General features: G+C 31.7%; 1 protein-coding gene across 1 annotated transcript in view; it reads left to right on the forward strand.

Moving 5' to 3' along the window:
- LOC145247452 (uncharacterized) overlaps positions 1–20,594 on the forward strand; it is an 85,528-nt gene that overhangs the window by 26,457 nt on the left and 38,477 nt on the right. The gene's annotated exons all lie outside the window — the stretch shown is intronic.

Here is a 20,594-nt window from a genome sequence, read left to right on the forward strand (position 1 = left end):
TTGTCTCGTTTTTTTTTTACCTTGTCTCGTTTTTTTTTTACCTTGTCTCGTTTTTTTTTATCTTGTCTCGTGTGTGTGTGTTTTTTTACCTTGTCTCGTGTGTGTGTTTTTTTTACCTTGTCTCGTGTGTGTGTTTTTTTTTACCTTGTCTCGTTTTTTTTTTTTTTTTTTTCCATGTCTCGTTTTTTTTTTTTTTTTTTGCCGTGTCAAAAAAAAAAAACGAGACACGGCAAAAAACAAAAAAATTTTTTTGTTTTTTGCCGTATCTCGTTTTTTTTTTGTTTTTTGCCGTGTCTCGTTTTTTTTTTGTTTTTTGCCGTGTCTCGTTTTTTTTTTTTTTTTTTTTGCCGTGTCTCGTTTTTTTTTTTTTTTTTGCCGTGTCTCGTTTTTTATTTTTTGTTTTTTTCCGTGTCTCGTTTTTTTTTGCCTTGTCTCCGTTTTTTTTTGCCGTGTCTCGTATTTTTTTTTTTTTTTGCCGTACTTCGTTTTATCTTGTCTCGTGTGTGTGTGTGTTTTTTTTACCTTGTCTCGTGTTTTTTTTTTTTTTTTTACCTTGTCTCGTTTTTTTTTTACCTTGTCTCGTTTTTTTTTGTTTTTTGCCGTGTCTCGTTTTTTTTGCCTTGTCTCCGTTTTTTTTACCTTGTCTCGTTTTTTTTTTTTTTTTTTTTGCCTTGTCTCCGTTTTTTTTTTTTTTACCTAGTCTCGTTTTTTTTACCTTGTCTCGTGTTTTTTTTTACCTTGTCTCGTGTTTTTTTTTTACCTTGTCTCGTGTTTTTTTTTTACCTTGTCTCGTGTGTGTGTGTTTCTTTTTTTACCTTTTCTCGTGTTTTTGTTTTTTTTTACCTTGTCTCGTGTTTTTGTTTTTTTTTTACCTTGTCTCGTGTTTTTTTTTTTTTTACCTTGTTTCGTGTTTTTTTTTACCTTGTCTCGTGTTTTTTTTTTACCTTGTCTCGTGTTTTTTTTTTTACCTTGTCTCGTGTTTTTTTTTTTACCTTGTCTCGTGTTTTTTTTTTACCTTGTCTCGTGTTTTTTTTTTACCTTGTCTCGTGTTTTTTTTTTACCTTGTCTCGTGTTTTTTTTTTACCTTGTCTCGTTTTTTTTATCTTGTCTCGTGTGTGTGTGTGTTTTTTACCTTGTCTCGTTTTTTTTTTTTTACCTTGTCTCGTTTTTTTTTTTTTTTACCTTGTCTCGTTTTTTTTTTTGTTTTTTGCCGTGTCTCGTTTTTTTTTGTTTTTTGCCGTGTCTCGTTTTTTTTTGTTTTTTGCCGTGTCTCGTTTTTTTTTTTGCCTTGTCTCGTTTTTTTTTTTGCCTTGTCTCCGTTTTTTTTTTACCTTGTCTCGTTTTTTTTTTTTTTTGCCGTGTCTCGTTTTTTTTTTATCTTGTCTCGTGTGTGTGTGTTTTTTTACCTTGTCTCGTGTTTTTTTTTTTTTTTTACCTTGTCTCGTTTTTTTTTTACCTTGTCTCGTTTTTTTTTTTACCTTGTCTCGTTTTTTTTTTTTTTACCTTGTCTCGTTTTTTTTTTTTTTTGCCGTGTCTCGTTTTTTTTTGTTTTTTGCCGTGTCTCGTTTTTTTTTGTTTTTTGCCGTGTCTCGTTTTTTTTGCCTTGTATCCGTTTCTTTTTTACCTTGTCTCGTTTTTTTTTTTTTTTTTTTTTACCTTGTCTCGTTTTTTTTTTTTTTTTACCTTATCTCGTGTTTTTTTTTTTTTTTACCTTATCTCGTGTTTTTTTTTTTTTTTTACCTTATCTCGTGTTTTTTTTTTTTACCTTGTCTCGTTTTTTTTTTACCTTGTCTCGTGTGTGTGTGTGTTTCTTTTTTTACCTTTTCTCGTGTTTTTTTTGTTTTTTTACCTTGTCTCGTTTTTTTTTGTTTTTTGCCGTGTCTCGTTTTTTTTTTGTTTTTTGCCGTGTCTCGTTTTTGTTTTTTGTTTTTTGCCGTGTCTCGTTTTTGTTTTTTGTTTTTTGCCGTGTCTCGTTTTTGTTTTTTGTTTTTTGCCGTGTCTCGTTTTTTTTTTGTTTTTTGCCGTGTCTCGTTTTTTTTTGTTTTTTGCCGTGTCTCGTTTTTTTTTTGTTTTTTGCCGTGTCTCGTTTTTTTTTTTGTTTTTTGCCGTGTCTCGTTTTTTTTTTTGCCTTGTCTCCGTTTTTTTTTTTACCTTGTCTCCTTTGTCTCTTTTTTTTTTTGCCGTGTCTCGTTTTTTTTTTTTTTTTGCCGTGTCTCGTTTTTTTTTTTTTGCCTTGTCTTCGTTTTTTTTTTTGCCTTGTCTTCGTTTTTTTTTTTTTTGCCTTGTCTCGGTTTTTTTTTACCTTTTTTTTTACCTTTTCTGTTTTTGTTTTTTTTACCTTTTCTGTTTTTGTTTTTTTTACCTTTTCTGTTTTTTGTTTTTTTTACCTTTTCTGTTTTTTGTTTTTTTTACCTTTTCTGTTTTTTGTTTTTTTTTACCTTTTCTGTTTTTTTGTTTTTTTTTACCTTTTCTGTTTTTTGTTTTTTTTACCTTTTCTGTTTTTTGTTTTTTTTACCTTTTCTGTTTTTTGTTTTTTTTTACCTTTTCTGTTTTTTTGTTTTTTTTTACCTTTTCTGTTTTTGTTTTTGTTTACCTTTTCTGTTTTTGTTTACCTTTTCTGTTTTTGTTTACCTTTTCTGTTTTTGTTTACCTTTTCTATTTTTTTTTTTTTTTTACCGTGTCTCGTTTTTTTTTTTTGTCTTTTTGTTCATTTTTTCTTTGTTCAAAATTACGGTCAATATGCATCTCTAGTCTTTATGCTAATTAGCTTCTTACATCAAGTGGTTTCATGTTTTTTTTGTTCATTATCTGTTGATCACTCGTGGATGAAAACAACAGTACTTCACCATCACATTAAGTGTTTACCAAATGAGTCACATTGCTATAAACGCTTATTGTTAAAAACGTAATGCTTTTTTTATCTATATAAAATTCTTCAACCAGCAAGTCATTTGCAGATATGAGGATTTTTTTTAATACTTTCAAGATTCAGAATAAGACCTGCTTATGCCACCCATACATATTTACTGAAAGGAGAAGAAGTATCATTTTGAATAATATGCCAGAAAACCCACATGATACAGCATATACTGATGGGTTGTGTGGACTTTGAGCAAACCCAAATGAGACATTATCAGTAAAATAACTTAATAACAAAGGAGTCATCACTTACCAAGTAAAAAAAGTCTAGGAAAACCGAAGCTTTGTTCATGGAATCTACATTTAGGTTTAGACACAGATAAATAGTGGGGGAAATTAGTGATAGTGGTTTCAGATAGACGAGTTTTTTGTGAAAGTCAGGCCAGGGTGGGTGAGGGACAGATGAGCACTTGCCATAAAAATTAATGATAAAGTAGAGAGAGGCTCGCAGCGTCTCTTCTGTGGGAAAGAGGTTGCAAGGAATAGAAAAAGGCATCCCTCACTATATAACTAATAAAACTAGATAAAGGTATGAACCTCTAATTTATTCCACCCATTTATGGGTAAAATAGTACAACTACTTTTCTTTTTAGCAATTCATTTAAAAAAAAAAAATTTTTTTTTTTTTAACAAAAAAAAAACGAAAACGGTTCCCACCGTGAAATGACCATCAAGGTCAATATGCCATCATAGAAAATAACCCAACCTTGTATTACGCATTTTTTTTTTCTATCAAAACAAACTTAATAGCAGGATGAAAACATCCACAGGAAATTGCCATGCCATTTGTTTTGTTCGGAAGTCGACCATTGACAACTGATGTCAACACACGCCACACATCTTTGCTTCAGATATACATGCTGTTGCAACAAAATTCGACATTTGAGAAAAAGAAAACGTAAATAGACATTAAAAATAAAAATCCATATTATAGTATATTATAATACTTGGTTCGCTGCATTTAATCATGACAAAAAAAGGAAGACATTTGTCAATTATTTTTTCATTATACAGATGAAATAGTGAAGATAATCACACACACACACATACACTGAGGGTATAATTAGGTTTAATGTTGAAACAACTCCAAGAAATCTATACATCTATATTTTTTTCATTTTGATATACGAATGTTTCTGTTATGTAACAAAATATATATATATATATATATATATCGTAAAGGGTGCGAGTTCCATTATAGAAACGTTGATTTAATTTGAATAAAATAAAATATGCATCAAGTGCACTTGAAAGCCAAATCACAACGTAATATTAGGAAAAAAACAAATATTTTACTTTTTATTTTCCTAATATTATGTTGTGATTTGGCTTTCAAACGCACTTGATGCATATTTTATATATATATATATATATATATATATATATATTCTTGATCCATTTACGTAATTGTCAAAAATATTTTCTTTCCGTCACAAGTATCACGTTTATATATTAATTCTGTATACTCACCATTCCATAGCTAACTGTAGCATATATTGACCCAACGGGTCACAGATGTTCTAGTATACACGTTTTGCTAGGTTTCATAACTTTTCTTGATTTTTTTTTTTTTTTTTTTTTTAAGTCAAGATTAGAGGTTAAGAACATCTATTAAATATTTTTCCATTTTTCTTATTTAAAAAAAATTATTTAGCTTTATGATGATTAATATCTAAGTTAGAAAATTACAGATGCTATAGCAAAAAAAAAAAAAAAAAAGAAGCCCAAACAATTATCTAACATGAGATTCGAACCCTGAAAGATGGCATAAAATACTGGAGCTGAAGATGAATGCATCATCCACAAGGTCACTGCTGATATGGTAGAAACATTTTATCTTTTTAGGCTACTTAAGAGATTTGGTTTTTTTTTTACCTCTCTGCATATTTAACATGGTTCGATTGTAAAAAATAAATGACATAAATAAAAAAGAAATTCTTATTAAAGTAAAAACAGAAGTTGACATCAAATATTTTTTTAATCCATTTTTTAATAAAAACGCATGTTTTCTCTTCAAAGCAAACGTCAAACATGTACAATAATTTGATGTTGACTAATAAGTTTTAAGAACAGTTTAAGATTTTTGACATAGATAAAGACATCAGATTGAGAGGTGCTAGTTCCAAATGTATGATTAGTTTGGTTCTGAGATCAACCATTTAACTGGTAGTGAATTAATTTCTAATTAATTAGGTACATTTTTTTTGTTTACTAGCAGTATTACCTGACCTTGTTTGGGGGTTGATTTAATGTCATTTTTATGCTTATTGTCTGTATCTTTGGTAAATTCACTATTTTGTTTTTTTGTTTTTTTTGTAATCCTAAAATTATTTTAGTTAAAATTATAACCATTTCTCTAAATATTGAAAATCTGCATAATTTTTTCTCATTTGCCTCTTGGACCGTTTCAATCTCAAAATGTTCCAAGTGGGTTTCACTCATCTTCAGGAACTACAACCCCAGAAGAAAGAAATATTGTTGCCTTACTACGAATTGCAGTTTGTTACAAATTTCACATTATTGGGTTTAGTAACCTAAAAATAGTTTGCAGACACATCTGGCATGCACATGTGTGTGAGCTTAATTTCTAGCCCTAAAGTACGTATGGTCAAGATTGAAGTGAAATCCCAAAGGTCAAGGAGGCACTTTCCTAAAATTGATCTACTTGACATAGAATCACAAAACAAAAAATAAATAAAATGAGAAGCAAGAAGTATATATTTATATGCTTAACATAGCCTGGTCATAAATGGTATTTTAATTTTATGTAGATTTTGAATTTATTATAGAATCAATTCTCTACTGATTATTTTATTGTACCCAATATATATAGTAATAATTTCCAAAATTAAAACAAAAAAACGACTTTGGTTCCATCAGCTGGAATCTAAACCAAAACATTCAGCACTCCAGCCATAATTGTTATTTAGCGCTTTTGACTTTGTTGTTAACATCTAAACTGTCACCAGATAGATAAAAAAAGGCTAAAAATTAATCAACTTCAAGCTAAAAGTATATATGTATGCATGGTCAGAAGTTAGTTGATTTATTTCTGCTAAGGTCCCCATAGCAGCTATTTTTACCGGCTAAAAACCAAATCGAAAGTGCTCCCAATCCAAATACCTTATATATCAAGTTTAAAGTCGGGAGTTTGGTAGAGATGTTTCGCACACACACATACACACACTGACAAGATCACTTATATATATACTAGCAAGCCACCTGGCATTGCTCGGTCATAAAATATGCATAAATATTATATTTTAATTCATGCAGATTTCTTATTATGGAATGAAATGAATATCATCCAGTATATAGTGATGATCTCAAAAGTTATAAAAAAATGACTTGGGTACTATTCACTAGAATCTAAACCAAAACGTTTAGCACTCCAGCTTTAGTCCATTAGTTATCTCTCCAGCATTATTACCATCTGACTCTGAGTTATCGACAGATGTATACGAAAGGTTAAAATTAAGCGAAATTGAGCTATGAATGTTTCATTTTATGAGTAATGTTTTATTTGACTTACCCTGCCATGGTCAACTGTTTTGTTTTCAATGTTCACCCCTTAGCCGCAATTTTTGCCAGCTAAAAACCAAATCGAAAGTATACTACAGGTCCAAATACCCTATATATAAAATTTTAACTTGGTAGACCAAATATTTAGAAAGGCGCTTAGTAGAGATTTTACACTCGCACGCACACACACACACACTTATATATTCCCGTGTGCTGAAATGTTTTCATCTTAAATTCTATGTAATTATGCAGTAATTATTAGTTTTTTTGTTTTTTTGTTTTTTCAAAGGAATATGTTAATTAGTTAACCTTCATGAAGTCGTTCGCACATCCATGACTGAGTATATTAACTTTGTTTTATAATTTATAAATAAACAAGGTAGGCTTTTAATATCAATGTCAGAGCGAGAAAAATAAATCCTATAGGTATATAGATATATTTAAGTGTTGGGACGATTAATTAGAATTGAGAATGAAAAAAAAAAAAAAATCTGAAACTTTTTGAGGTATTGGAATTGGAAAAATTTATACCTATTTTCCAATGCCAAAAAGCGATCCTTTTTATTGATCTTGTTTGTTCTTGTTTAAAACTTAATTTTCCATGGTTTGTATTAATGATGAAATGATAAATATTGATTTTAAACTACGATTTAAACTAAAATCTTCCCGTTTTCAAAATATATACTCATTCTTCAATGTTCATTTTTTTTTTTTTTTTTTAATAATCCGACTCCGACACCCTCTTCCTTCCCCAAAATAATAATAATAAAAAAAAAAAACAACTCTATAAGTAAAAATTTAAAAAGAATCAGAATCGGTAATTGTATTGGAATCGGGAAAAAATATTAGAATCATTCCATCACTAATATATACACACTATTTTTTTTTTTTTTTGTTAACTGCTTTGAAAACAAGAACAAAAACTCATTACGAATTCATTGAAAGTTCACACTTTTTTTTATCCATTAGAGCAAACATATCTATGCCAAAAGTGAAGATATCACGGGGAAAAATTTAAAAATCTAAAATAAACTACTGCCCTAATTTTCACAAAATTTTCAGTATATGAATGATTGAAAAAAGCGCTTTTGCTTAAATAAATGTTTACTGTAAATTGAAAAGGCCAAATGAGTTTTTCTTTAATGAATTGATCACTAGTACCTTCCTCAGTTAAAAAATGCATTAAAGATGGAATTTAAAACTTTGATCCCATATTCAAGACATAGGTATGAACAAAAATGGCCGAAAATGACACTGTTATGCTTAAGATACTCTTTAGTATACGTCTAAATTTTGATTGCGCTTGAAAGATAATAAACCAAAATTAATTTTTAAAAGGAAAAAAAAAATGTATATTTATGTGTTAGAAAAAATTACAGTGAAAAATGTTAAAAAAATATTGTTCGAATTTCAAGTTAACTTTAAAAATCTCTGGAAAAGTAATTATCAGTTTTCTGAAGCTATTTCAACGAGAATTCGTAAATTAAAATTCTAAGATACCGAATTAAAGAAAAGTGTACATACTTTTGTATATTAAAAATTTCGATACAAACCCCAAAAAGCATGGTTAGTTGTAAAAAAGCAATCCTTTGTAAACATATCCCACCGATTTTCCCAAAAGTATGAATCTCAGTGTGATAATTTCATTTAATCAATTTAATTTTGTTGTAATAAAACAGAAAATGCTTTATTTTTCTCTAAAATAAGTTTCACATTTAACTTTCTACAAGTTTTATAAATAATTCAATAATATTCTAAAATTATTGATGACGTTTGTTTACCAATGTTTTTCCTTAAACTTTACAATAAAACGTTTGTAAAATGTTGCTTAAGTCAATTTTAGCAATTACATTACTTGATTTATTAAATTTTTATTATTCATTCAAAAATAAGCTAAAACAATTATTTATTAATGATCAAATAGAATTTAAATTTGAGAGAAAATGATTTACAAATTAAAATTATGAACTTTTTTTTTCGCTGTTCTATCCACCAATACTTCAAATGAATCGTTAGTAGAAATCATATAATTAAAAAAAATTATTTTTCAATATTTTTTTACCTTAAAATTTAAAAAAAATCCTTACACTGATTACTCATTCATGCATACAAAAGAAATATATTACATTTAAACTTTCCCCGGAAACTGTTATCATTAAGATCACATAAAATATTTTTTGCAATTATATATACACGAGCAAACAGTTAATGAAACATGTTAAAAAACACTTTGAAATGAGTTAAAAACATATTCAATCTGAAAAGGAAACGCTAGATAAGTGGATAGTCCTTAATCCGTGGAGTTTCGAAGAAATACTTTCCTTCTCATCAGAGGGTAGGAATTAGCAAAATGCGAGATCGGATTTTGCATGCAAAAGTATTTGATGAAACAACAAGTAAGTCAAAGATCTTACTTGAAAAACAAAAAAAGTGAAGCAGAGGAAATATGGTGAAGAAAAAGGTGATTTCACATGAATGGATAGTCTGGTGGAAGATAAATAATCCAGTGACGGTAAAATCCAAATGTATAACTTCAAGAAAGTTAATTGAATATATATATTTTTTGTAAAACAATATTGAATAAATAATATTTAATTCAATGATAATACTGTTAGTTTGAGAATTTTTTTCGGGTTATATTCATTTCATAAACATGAACTTTAGGGGCTATTTTTCGTAATGTTCCTGATATATATATATATATTTTTACGTTTGAGAAAATATCTGCAAATTTAACACGTGTTTTTACGGTAATCGGGCAAAAAAAAAAAACAATTTTAGAAATAAATATATAGGAATTTATAAAGAATCGGAAATTAAGTACGGAATCGGTAAGTGTATTGGAATCAAAAAAAATATTGGAATCGTCCCATGACTACCACCTTTACTTCTTCAAAGTAATTGTTAGTAGAAATTATATCCTTTTGAAAATTAGTTCTTCTTAGTGACCTGGGATCTCAATTTTAAAACAAATTTTATTTTCAGGATTAAAAAATTCCTTACACTGCTGTTTACTCGTTCATGTGTACAAAGGAAATATGTTACATTTAAAATTTTCCCGGAAACTCTTTTATCATTAAGATCACATTATTTTTTGCAATTATACTATTTTTTTTTTTTTTTTTTTTTTTTTTTGTGCAACTATTGAATAAACAACACTTAATTCAATGGTAATATCGTTAGTTTGAGAAATTATTTTTATTAGTTATATTGATTTCATTAACACAGACTTTAAGATGCTTTTTTCGTAATGTTCCTGAAATATATGTATTTATAAAGAACTTTAATTGATTATAGTTACAATGCTTTGTTTTCGTAAAAAAGAAAAATAAATGAATCCAGTCTTTTTTTTTTATTATTTAGAACTATAACTTTAGTAAAGGTGTTTTTTGTTTACATAAAACAATACATTTTCACCCAGATTTAAACAAAAATAACGGGTTTATTATATTCTCTGATTGTTAATTAATAAATACTGAAAATTTCATTAAAATTGGCTGATTTTTAACATTTTAATCAAATTTTAAGTGAAAGGGAGGTCCAAAATGTTAATAAATTTTGGGGATCGGTTATTCATTTTTGTACATACCTATAAAGACAAGATATTTCTCGTTTTGCCCCCCCCCCTTTTTTTTGTTGATCGCAAATTTTAATTCGTTTAAACCTTAAGTTTTATACCTTTTCTAGAATCAAAATCATGTAATAGATTTTGATGAAAATTGGAATAAGATTCTAGATATAAGGTTTAGTATCATTATATGCTTTTAAGGGGACGAAGTGTAAAATTTCTGTTTGGAGAATTAATTTTGCCTATCCTCAGACAGGTGTATATATATATATATATATATATATATATATATATATATTAGCATGGGTGCCCAGCGTTGCCCGAGTGTTTGGAGGTGTGTCTAGAGCAAAAAAAAAAAAGGTGGTAGTAGGAAGGCAGGCTTGAACCCATACCGTGAAGGGGGAAAAAACGTGACGACTTTGCTGTTACGACCACCGCCAAATCGGAAGTGACATTAAGGCCAGACAATTGAAAAGAGGGATGACTTTCGAAGATATTGATGAAAAAAGCGACCCCTCTCTGTAGAAAAGTGTCCAGTTGAGGGTGAAGAAATTAATGTTTTTAGCCAATTTTTCGATATTTGTCATCTGAAGGGTCGAGCTTCAAGACGATACTGATCTTGTGAAAATCCATCGCCTCTGTCGAAAGTTTTAGGCAGACATGCAAACATACATATATACATACATACATTTATATATTTGTAGCTCAAATTTTCGACCCAAACCGATTAAAAAGCTTGCCCTATCTCTGAATACCCTTTATGTAAAATTTCAAATGTTTAGACCAGAAATTGTCTGAGTAATTTAGCAGAAACCACAGAGGTAAAATTTTTTTTAACTTTGACCCCTATTATGACCCCTTAACATTTATTGTTTTGGACTCCAATCAAGTTAGATCCATGTCCAAGGAACCTGTATCTAAAATATATAAAATTTCAAGTGTTTAGACGCAAAATTGGTGGAGGAGTTTGGTAGAGTTTTAAAAGGTGAAATCGTTGAACTTTGACCCCTTAATAGCCAAATATCTGGCCGAAAACGGATTGCAAAGATTTTTCCCAAATCTTAATATCAAATTTCGAGTCTGTAGACTGAAAATTGACAAAGTTATCGTGTAGGGAAATGTACAGACACACACACACACACACACTTTCACTTATATATAATATTCAGTGATCTAACAGGAACCAGTGTGTCAATGTAATTATGTCATATATACAGTTAAGCATTGTTGAACCTGGTCAGTACTAAAATGGGTGACCATTTGGGAATACTAAATACTGTATGTGTTCTCCGCTTATCTCTGCATTTTTTCCAGTCGTCCTAGACGTCTCCTTACCACTGGAATCAAGCGGTGCCAACTCAGGAGATGAGTGGTTAGAGATTGTGCGGACCCTTCCTTCACAATTCAGGACGAGTCCTCCATTGTCCCTCCAGGATGATCAGATGGCCAGACGAACATTCATATCTAATATTAGAGGCTTTTTTTTTTTTTTTTTTTTCTTTTTTTGTAATACTAACATTTGGTGGTAAGAATACAGTCTTTTAATATTCATGATGTGTTTTTAGTTGAAACATCCTGATATTCCTGGAAAGTAGAATAGATTATACAAATCCACTCTTAAAATCTATTTTGGCAATATCTAATAGACTTATTGTTTGATTAGTTTGGGGGGGGGTTATGTGTTAAGTGGATTTCAATTTGCTGATATCATAAAATTATCATTCTTTATTATTTATTCAGATCCTGTTTGGACTGAAATTAAAATTTACAAAAGAGCAAATTGTGTATATCGAATTAGGAACTCGTTGATTTAATTTTATCTTTGGATTTTCTTGGAATTTACGGTTCGAATTTTGATTAGTCAAAGTTAATTCATTGTTGTAGAAATCTAATCTTTTAAAATTGTCTTACAATGACTTTTTTTTTTTTTTTTTTGTGATACTATTGGGTGTCACCACTTATGAAGGCTAATAGTCACTGGAGGATTAAGGTTAACTGATTACCACTGGAAATTTTTTTTTTCGTTTTTTTAATGCATGGGAGTTCTTGAGCATAAAGTTTTTCTTGAAATCGAAAAATGTAGTTCGAAAAAACCAAACAATGGCAGCATAAATCCAGTTAGAGAAGCTTTCCCAACAAAGATTTAATCCAGTCATGATCAGCATAAAACATAGTGGTCTTCTCGTTTTGACACTGGAAGATATTAACAAGATTCAGTTGTTTTATAAAGCTGTTGTGGCATTTGATTGGTTCATTCTTATCGTACATGGTTATAAGCAGAATAACCCAAATTTATGAGGGGGGGGGGGTGCATACCCTAATGTAATGTTAAAAATATCGCAATGGAAGTACTAACATTGATCAATCGTTTGAACTGCATTTGATTACTTATGGGGTAGTCCATGGAGAGAATTCATTGACATTGATTTGAAACGTCGAGGGAGTACAAGGGCTTGGCGTTCGTTGGAGCACATTCCATTAAAATATTAATAAAATTTTCTGGGAATTATTCAAAGATAATTAGTAAAGTCTTGAGATACTGAATTTTAAAAGAACACCCTATTTTTACTTTAAAAAAAAATTTACTTAATTATCCCCAAAAAGCAAAAGTTTAGTAACAGAAACTGGCTTTCGCACAATCTAAACGAGTGATAAGTGACTCGTAGTATTTGTGTGGAAGCTCAAAAAGTCAATTTTATTCTTAAATTTAAAGAGAAATTAAAACGCTAGTATACCTTAATTTCTCTATTTTTTATGATTTGAAAAATTATTCATTAATTTAAGCACTCCTGTTTTGTTGTAATAAAAAGGAAGTGCTTATTTAAGTAGAATTTATTTTTTTTACATATACTATTAATATTTTATTTTTCTCTATGAATTCTTTTTTTTTACATATACTATTAATATTTTATTTTTATCTATGAATTCTTTTTTTTACATATACTATTAATATTTTATTTTTATCTATGAATTTTTTTTTACATATACTATTAATATTTTATTTTTATCTATGAATTTTTTTTACATATACTATTAATATTTTATTTTTATCTATGAATTTTTTTTACATATACTATTAATATTTTATTTTATCTATGATTTTTTTTGTACATATACTATTAATATTTTATTTTTATCTATGAATTCTTTTTTTACATATACTATTAATATTTTATTTTATCTATGATCTTTTTTTGTACATATACTATTAATATTTTATTTTTATCTATGAAAGTTGATATTTAATTTAGATTCGTGGCCATTTTTAAAAATACCCAACAGTATTATTGGTTGGAATTTTTTTGTTCCAACTCTGAAGGCTTTTCACTACCCTTATTTTTTAATTAAAAAAATCCTTTAAAATAAGTTAAAATTCACACAGAAAAAAACTTATAGAGGTAGGTAGAAAAGTAACTTAGCTTGCCTTTGGTTACATTTATTTGTTGTGTATTTATTTTTACCCCTTCATTTTTTTATATTTTTTTTGTTTTTGTTTTGTCAGCTATTCTAATAAATGCTGATACATTATTTCTTTAGATAAAACTAAAAGTACATTTTAAGTGTTAAAAGATCAATTAAATTCACTAATTACACCGACAATTTATTCATTAAAAAGCTGAAACAATCATTTACTAATAATTAAATAGAATTCAAACTTGAAATATTGATTCGTGCAAAAAATGTAAACGTCGATTAAATTCATTGATCATTCATTAGAAAAAAGTTAAAACTCCTTCCCATTTCTCCTTCTTCTCCTCTTTGTCTTTCCCTTTGCTCCTCTTTCTCTTCCCCCTCTTTCTCTTTTCCCCTCCTTCCCATTTCCTCTTCCTTTCCTCCTCTTTCCCATTTTCCTTTCCTCCTCTTTCCCATTTTCCTTTTCTTCTTTCCCATTTTTTTGCCCCTTCCCTTTTTTCCACCCATATCGTCTTTCCTTCCCTCCTCTCCTTCCCTCCTCTTTTTTTTCCTCTCCTACGCTCCTCTTTTTCCTTTTCTTTCCCTCCTCTTTTCCTCCTCTTTCCTCTCTTTCCTTTTCTTTCGTCTCTTTCCCTCCTCTTTCCTTTCCTTTCGTCTCTTTCCCTCCTCTTTCCTTTTCTTTCGTCTCTTTCCCTCCTCTTTCCTTTTCTTTCGTCTCTTTCCCTCCTCTTTCCTTTTCTTTCGTCTCTTTCCCTCCTCTTTCCTTTTCTTTCGTCTCTTTCCCTCTTTCCTTTTCTTTCGTCTCTTTCCCTCTTTCCTTTTCTTTCGTCTCTTTCCCTCCTCTTTCCTTTTCTTTCGTCTCTTTCCCTCCTCTTTCCTTTTCTTTCGTCTCTTTCCCTCCTCTTTCCTTTTCTTTCGTCTCTTTCCCTCCTCTTTCCTTTTCTTTCGTCTCTTTCCCTCCTCTTTCCTTTTCTTTCGTCTCTTTCCCTCCTCTTTCCTTTTCTTTCGTCTCTTTCCCTCCTCTTTCCTTTTCTTTCGTCTCTTTCCCTCCTCTTTCCTTTTCTTTCGTCTCTTTCCCTCCTCTTTCCTTTTCTTTCGTCTGTTTCCCTCCTCTTTCCTTTTCTTTCGTCTCTTTCCCTCCTCTTTCCTTTTCTTTCGTCTGTTTCCCTCCTCTTTCCTTTTCTTTCGTCTCTTTCCCTCCTCTTTCCTTTTCTTTCGTCTCTTTCCCTCCTCTTTTCTTTTTCTTTCGTCTCTTTCCCTCCTCTTTCCTTTTCTTTCGTCTCTTTCCCTCCTCTTTCCTTTTCTTTCGTCTCTTTCCCTCCTCTTTCCTTTTCTTTCGTCTCTTTCCCTCCTCTTTCCTTTTCTTTCGTCTCTTTCCCTCCTCTTTCCTTTTCTTTCGTCTCTTTCCCTCCTCTTTCCTTTTCTTTAGTCTCTTTCCATCCTCTTTTCTTTCTTCGCCTTCCATCCTCTTTTCTTTCCTCGCCTTCCATCCTCTTTTCTTTCCTCGCCTTCCATCCTCTTTTCTTCTTTCCTCGCCTTCCATCCTCTTTCCTCTCCTTCCCTTCTCTTCCCTTTTTTCTGCTCTCTCCCTCTTCTCCCCCATTACCCCCTCCTACTTCACCATCCTTAACTCTTTTCAACTTCTTTCACTTTTTCTCAATTTCCTTTCCCTTTTTCATGATCCCTTTTCCTCTCCTTCTTTTCTCCCCTCACTTCTATAAACCTTATCCCACACTACATAGATATAAATCTTTATCTTATAGTTGAACAGCTGGTATCTAACTTTATTTTAGGTCATTCAGTGTCTAATTGATACTTCAGAAGCATTTGATAAAATCATAAATCCCCATCCCTATCCCTCAAACTTCTTTGCTTTTTGCATTCAGGACACCAGATTACTGATGGTCAGACCTGTCTGGTCCAGCCATCCTCTCTTCCCTCTATCTTTCTCTGCAAATGACTTCTTGTCCAATATTGATTTATGCTAACTTATGCAAATGCGTTACATCGATATTTCTGCCATGCTTACACTTCTAATCAATACAAGCTGTTTATTATGGAATCTGATAAAAGAAATATTCCTTAATTTTTTTTTTTTTTTTCCATCTATTCATGTTGAAAAAGATGAACTGTCATTTAATGCATCTAATTGTTATGGAAAATTTTCAGAAAAATGAAAGCTTCTTTTGTATTATTTGGATTCTTCGGACTACTGTTTTAATCTTGAGTGTTACAGTAAAGAAAACTAGTCCGAAGAATTCAAATACAAATAATCGATCCTCATCTCAAAAATTTAGAAATGTAAAAACTTCCTTTATATGTAAAAAAAACTTTCTTTGATCTGGAGTATACAGACAGCTGTTTTGCTATATCGCAGCTTCTCATTGTGGTTAGACATTGTGCTTAAAGTTTAAAGCCGAGATTTGAAATCTGGCTGCTAGTATAGTAGTCGGCAGTTTTACTTGCACACCACTAAAAAATAAGAAATTATAATCTTTTTTTTTTTTTTTTTTAATTTTTATATGTATAGTGCCCGAAAGAACTCCATTCTGATTGTAATGTGTACACTAAGTGGAAACGGTTATTTCCCTGTACAAAGAATTCAACCCATGGGCAGTAAATGTAATCATCCAGTCAGCTGTTTCATCTTATCCTGGCTCCACAGTGTGGCTGTACAAGGTGAATGTTTCCAGCTGAGATTCTAAACTTTACTGCTAGTACAGTAGTTGGCAATTTTATCCCTAAATCATCATGGAATATTTGTTTAGGGGCCTGTTCAAAAAATAAAATGTCCAAATCTATCTAGTATTGAACATAAATTTATTGAACATCTCATTAATCTTATTAGTTTTCAAATCAACAACAACTTCTGTTGAACATCTGGTTTTAATGCTGGCATGTATTAGACAGCTTTTAGAAACTATCTTCCAAAATAACCTATCTCTGACCAGGTCTTTATTTATCCCTCTCTCTCTCTCTCTAAAGTCCATTCTTATCAATTCTTCCAGTGTTTTCCTTGCCAACTGACCTTGCTATTTCACTGTTCTACATCTACTAATCCACAAATTTTTCTCTATTCTTTCAATGTGACCATATCAACAAAGTCTCCTCTTCTGTTGTTATATGACCAACCTCCCAGACATTACCTCTTCCTTTGAGGGGAGGGGGCGGTGTAGTATATGTTTGTTCATCATCCTATCGTCCTAGGCTATACAATTAATTGAACACAAGCTTGATGGTTCATGCATTTCCCAACAGTATTAGTGCCTTCATGGTAACGTGAATAATAGGAATATTGGACTTGAGTGTGTTTGTCATTTTGCATGGCAGTGAGTTTTCAGTCTGTATTTGCTATCTGGCATGGCAGTGAAACATGAGCCCCAAATGTTTCTGATGTGTAACAACTATGGCATATGACTGTCATAATCAGGTGGATGTCTAGCAGAAAACTAAAAGAAAAAAAATCTCTTCACCTTCATCCTCTATCAGAAGCTTGGTATTGGTTAAAATTTGGATGCCTTATCAACTCAGTTTCTCAGGTAGCTTGGCCATGTACAGCGTGCCACTCCTTACATAAACTCAATAACACACATGGATACCTTTGTGCTTAGGGTATGTAGTAAACCAAAGAAGATCTGGTTTGAGTGCGTATGAAGTGACTTGACTGCTTGCAATATGAGACGGTAATGTTCATAACTCGCCCTCCAGATTGTGAATATCAATAGGCTTCACTTCTAGACCTATTCCCCACCACAGTACTCCAGGATTTTGTGACTAATGCTCACAGTCCACTTGGAAACGCAGACCACCTAGTGGTATCAGTGGACATCACACTTAAATAACCCAATCCCAAGGTGAAGAGCCATTGCTCAAAACAACAAGGTACTACAAAAGGGCTGACAGGGAAGCCATCAGAGAACACATCAGTGATGCCCCATGGACCGTTATCTTTCTGCTGAATAAGTGTGCCAATAAGGCAACTGAATGGTGCAAAGTGGCCATTGAAGCACATGTTCCTACACAGAAGTATTATAGCAATCCCCACTCACCTCTATGGTTCACTACAGATTGTGCAGCTGCCATTGCACAAAGGCAGCATGCATTCCACCGGTTCATACGTCATATGTCAAATACAAATCGGCAAAAATTTGTAGATGGTAGAAATCATTGTAAGAGAGAAATAGCAACAGCTAAAAGAAAGCATACTAAAATAACTAGGGAACGCATAGAATCACAAAAGATAGCAACTCGTGATTTCTGGAAAATCTATAATAGTTTAGTGAATAAATTGAATAGTGTGAGAATCAATAATTCCCGCACTGTCCAACAATCAGAGTGTTGCATCCATGGCAACCAAGAAGGCGGAATTGTTTGTATGGCGATTTGCCTCAACTCCACCTTAGAGCCAACAAACAACTCCCTCACAAATTTCCCTATGTGAATGGGATGTCACGAGATGATGTGAAAATCACGTTTTCTCATGTCTGTGATATAAAAAACTTAGACATCTTCAAGGCTTGTCAACCTGATCTCATTTCTACCATACTAATTAAGAAATTCTCAGCTGAGTTAGCTTTCCAAGCTTTACAATAAATGCCTTGCTGAATCTTACTTCCCTAATAGTTGGAAGATGGCGTCAGTGGTACCAGTGTACAAGAATTCTGATGAAAGGATTGACCCTCTAAATTATCATCCTATCAGTCTCCCCCCTCTCTTCATTTAGCGAGACCTTAATCAAGCGCTACTCCACCACCTCATAAAAGCAAATCTTCTCTCTGACAAACAGTATGGATTTAGGCAATGTCGTTCTACTGCAGATATTTTAAGTCATCTCTGAACGCATATACCATGCTCTGGATAAGGCAGGTGAAGCCACGGCTGTAGCTCTCGATATATCCAAGGCCTTTGACAAAGTTTGGCATGAAGGGCTGCTAACAAAAATCAAATTATACGGTATAACTGGACTTATACTAAATATAATTAGATCCTTCTAGGACAATAGGACCATCCAGGTTGTCATTGATGGATGTACATCCAAGCAGCATAACATTACTGCAGGAGGGTCTCAGAGGTTGATCCTTGAACCACTATTATTTTTAATATTCATAAATGACCTCCATGATAATATTATGTTCAAGGTGGATATATTTGCTGATGATACAGCGCTCTATAACATGCACGAGGGAAGAACAGATGTGCATAAATCTAAGACAATAGTAAAATCGTTAGAAAATGACCTCCAAACTGTAGTGGAATAGGACTGCAAATGGATGGTAACATCTAATGTTAGTAAGCCTAAGCTGCTCTCCTTTAACAATTACAAGACACCTCTTCAACAACCGACAAATAAAACCCTACTTGAGAATTCTTCCTTCAAACTGCTCAGCTTAATATTTATGAGCAATATGAACTGGGACAAATACATTGACATTGTGAAGGCTGTTGCAAAGAAGGTGGGTTCTCTTTATTGTGCTAGAAAACTACTCACACCTGAAAGTATTCTCTACCTCTACAAGACCACCATTTGTCCATGCATGGAGTATCGTTGCCACATCTGGGCTCGTGCATCTACCACTAGCCTCTCCCTCTAGGATAGGGTCCAAAAAAGTTTTCAATCTAATAGGTTCCACTTTGTCAACTAAGCTCAAACTTCTATCCCATAGCAGATTAGTTTGAAAGTCAGTTTCTAAAAAAAATTTGAAATAATTGATGATTTATATTGTTCAGACTACTATTTTCATCTTATTTTCACATTTCAGCCGATGTAGTGCCCAACCTTTTTCAGGTGCATCTTGTCAAACTCGGGAATCTGTACAAAATTTTGAACTAAAATGTTTAATCCCTAGGGGTAGATTGTTCTCGTTGCATCATCCATGACCAGGTAGAAGCATTAAATAATTATTAAATTATTTTTTAGTTATTGCATTTTTAGTTATTATTATTGTAAAGATTGAACCTTCAACATCTAGAAGACTGTCACTTAGTATTGTCAATTAACACCTTTATCCATTGTGCCATGTAGAAACCGTGTAAAAATAACAACCAAGGTGATGAGAATAGTACTCGGCATAATCCAAATACTTTATTTTTATTTGCAACAGCCACACATTTGACCAAAGATATATCACATATGGTTTCTTAGAAAAATATATTTCTTTTAACTTTTCAAATGTTTTAAGTGTATCACAAAATGATAACAGATGTTCAAATAAGTGGAAAATTATCTATACAAAAAAGGTAGGTCGAGATAAATAAAATGAGCCTATTATTTATCTTAGTTCCAAGAATTCAAACACTGGCGTCTCTTTCAGGCTTTGTCTCGAGATTCTACCTTTTATCTCTTTTTTAATTTATTTACTTCATCATGCCTTGTACAAATCCACACAACAAGCACCTTACTATTCGAGTAAAATCAGAGATCTTGGGTCAAACTTTCCTGATGTTCAGCCCTTTCTTTTGCACAAATATCTTCATGTTCTTGCTCTTTGTGAGACTAATTTAGATTCTTCCATTGATAGCAATGATCTACATATGGAGGGTTATTTGTTTTTTGTCCGTTTAGACTTTATCATGCATTTGCATGGTCTTGCTATTTTTCTTCACAAAGATCTCTCCATCGTACGTGTCCGCAATCTTGAATATCATGGATGTTCTTTTATCTGTTTGATGTTGTTTTTGCTGAACTCCACTTCCTATTTTTTCTTTTTATACAGTTTGCCTTCTGACAGTAACTGCTATTGTTGATGCTATATTCAACAGTATTGATAATGCATTACAACATCATCCGTCAAGGGTCCTGGATATGACCTTAAACTATATCCGATGATGAGGCCCCAGCTTGCGGGCTTTGGGAGTATGGAGCCACCCTTTAATTAGCATTGCTCCCAGGTCCACTCTGACCTGGAGTGGTAGTACCTGTTAGGGTCCCAACTATGGGTTAAATAGAAACCAACTTAACAAATATATTTTATTAAAAAATTTTTCTTCAGAATCACTGGATTCGGCATTAAATAACCTGAAAAGGGTTGATATGCCATAAAACAACCAACCACCAATCATCCGTCAAGCTTTAGCTTTGTCTTTGGTGATGGAGTTTGGTAGACAGTGTGACATTTATTAGATTAGAGGCTTTTGGGGGGTACCCTCTATAAAAGGGAGAGACTAGAACTTG

This window comes from Euprymna scolopes, chromosome 25, assembly GCF_053919585.1.
Source record: "Euprymna scolopes isolate OS-2025 chromosome 25, ASM5391958v1, whole genome shotgun sequence".
Lineage (NCBI taxonomy): Eukaryota > Metazoa > Mollusca > Cephalopoda > Sepiida > Sepiolidae > Euprymna > Euprymna scolopes.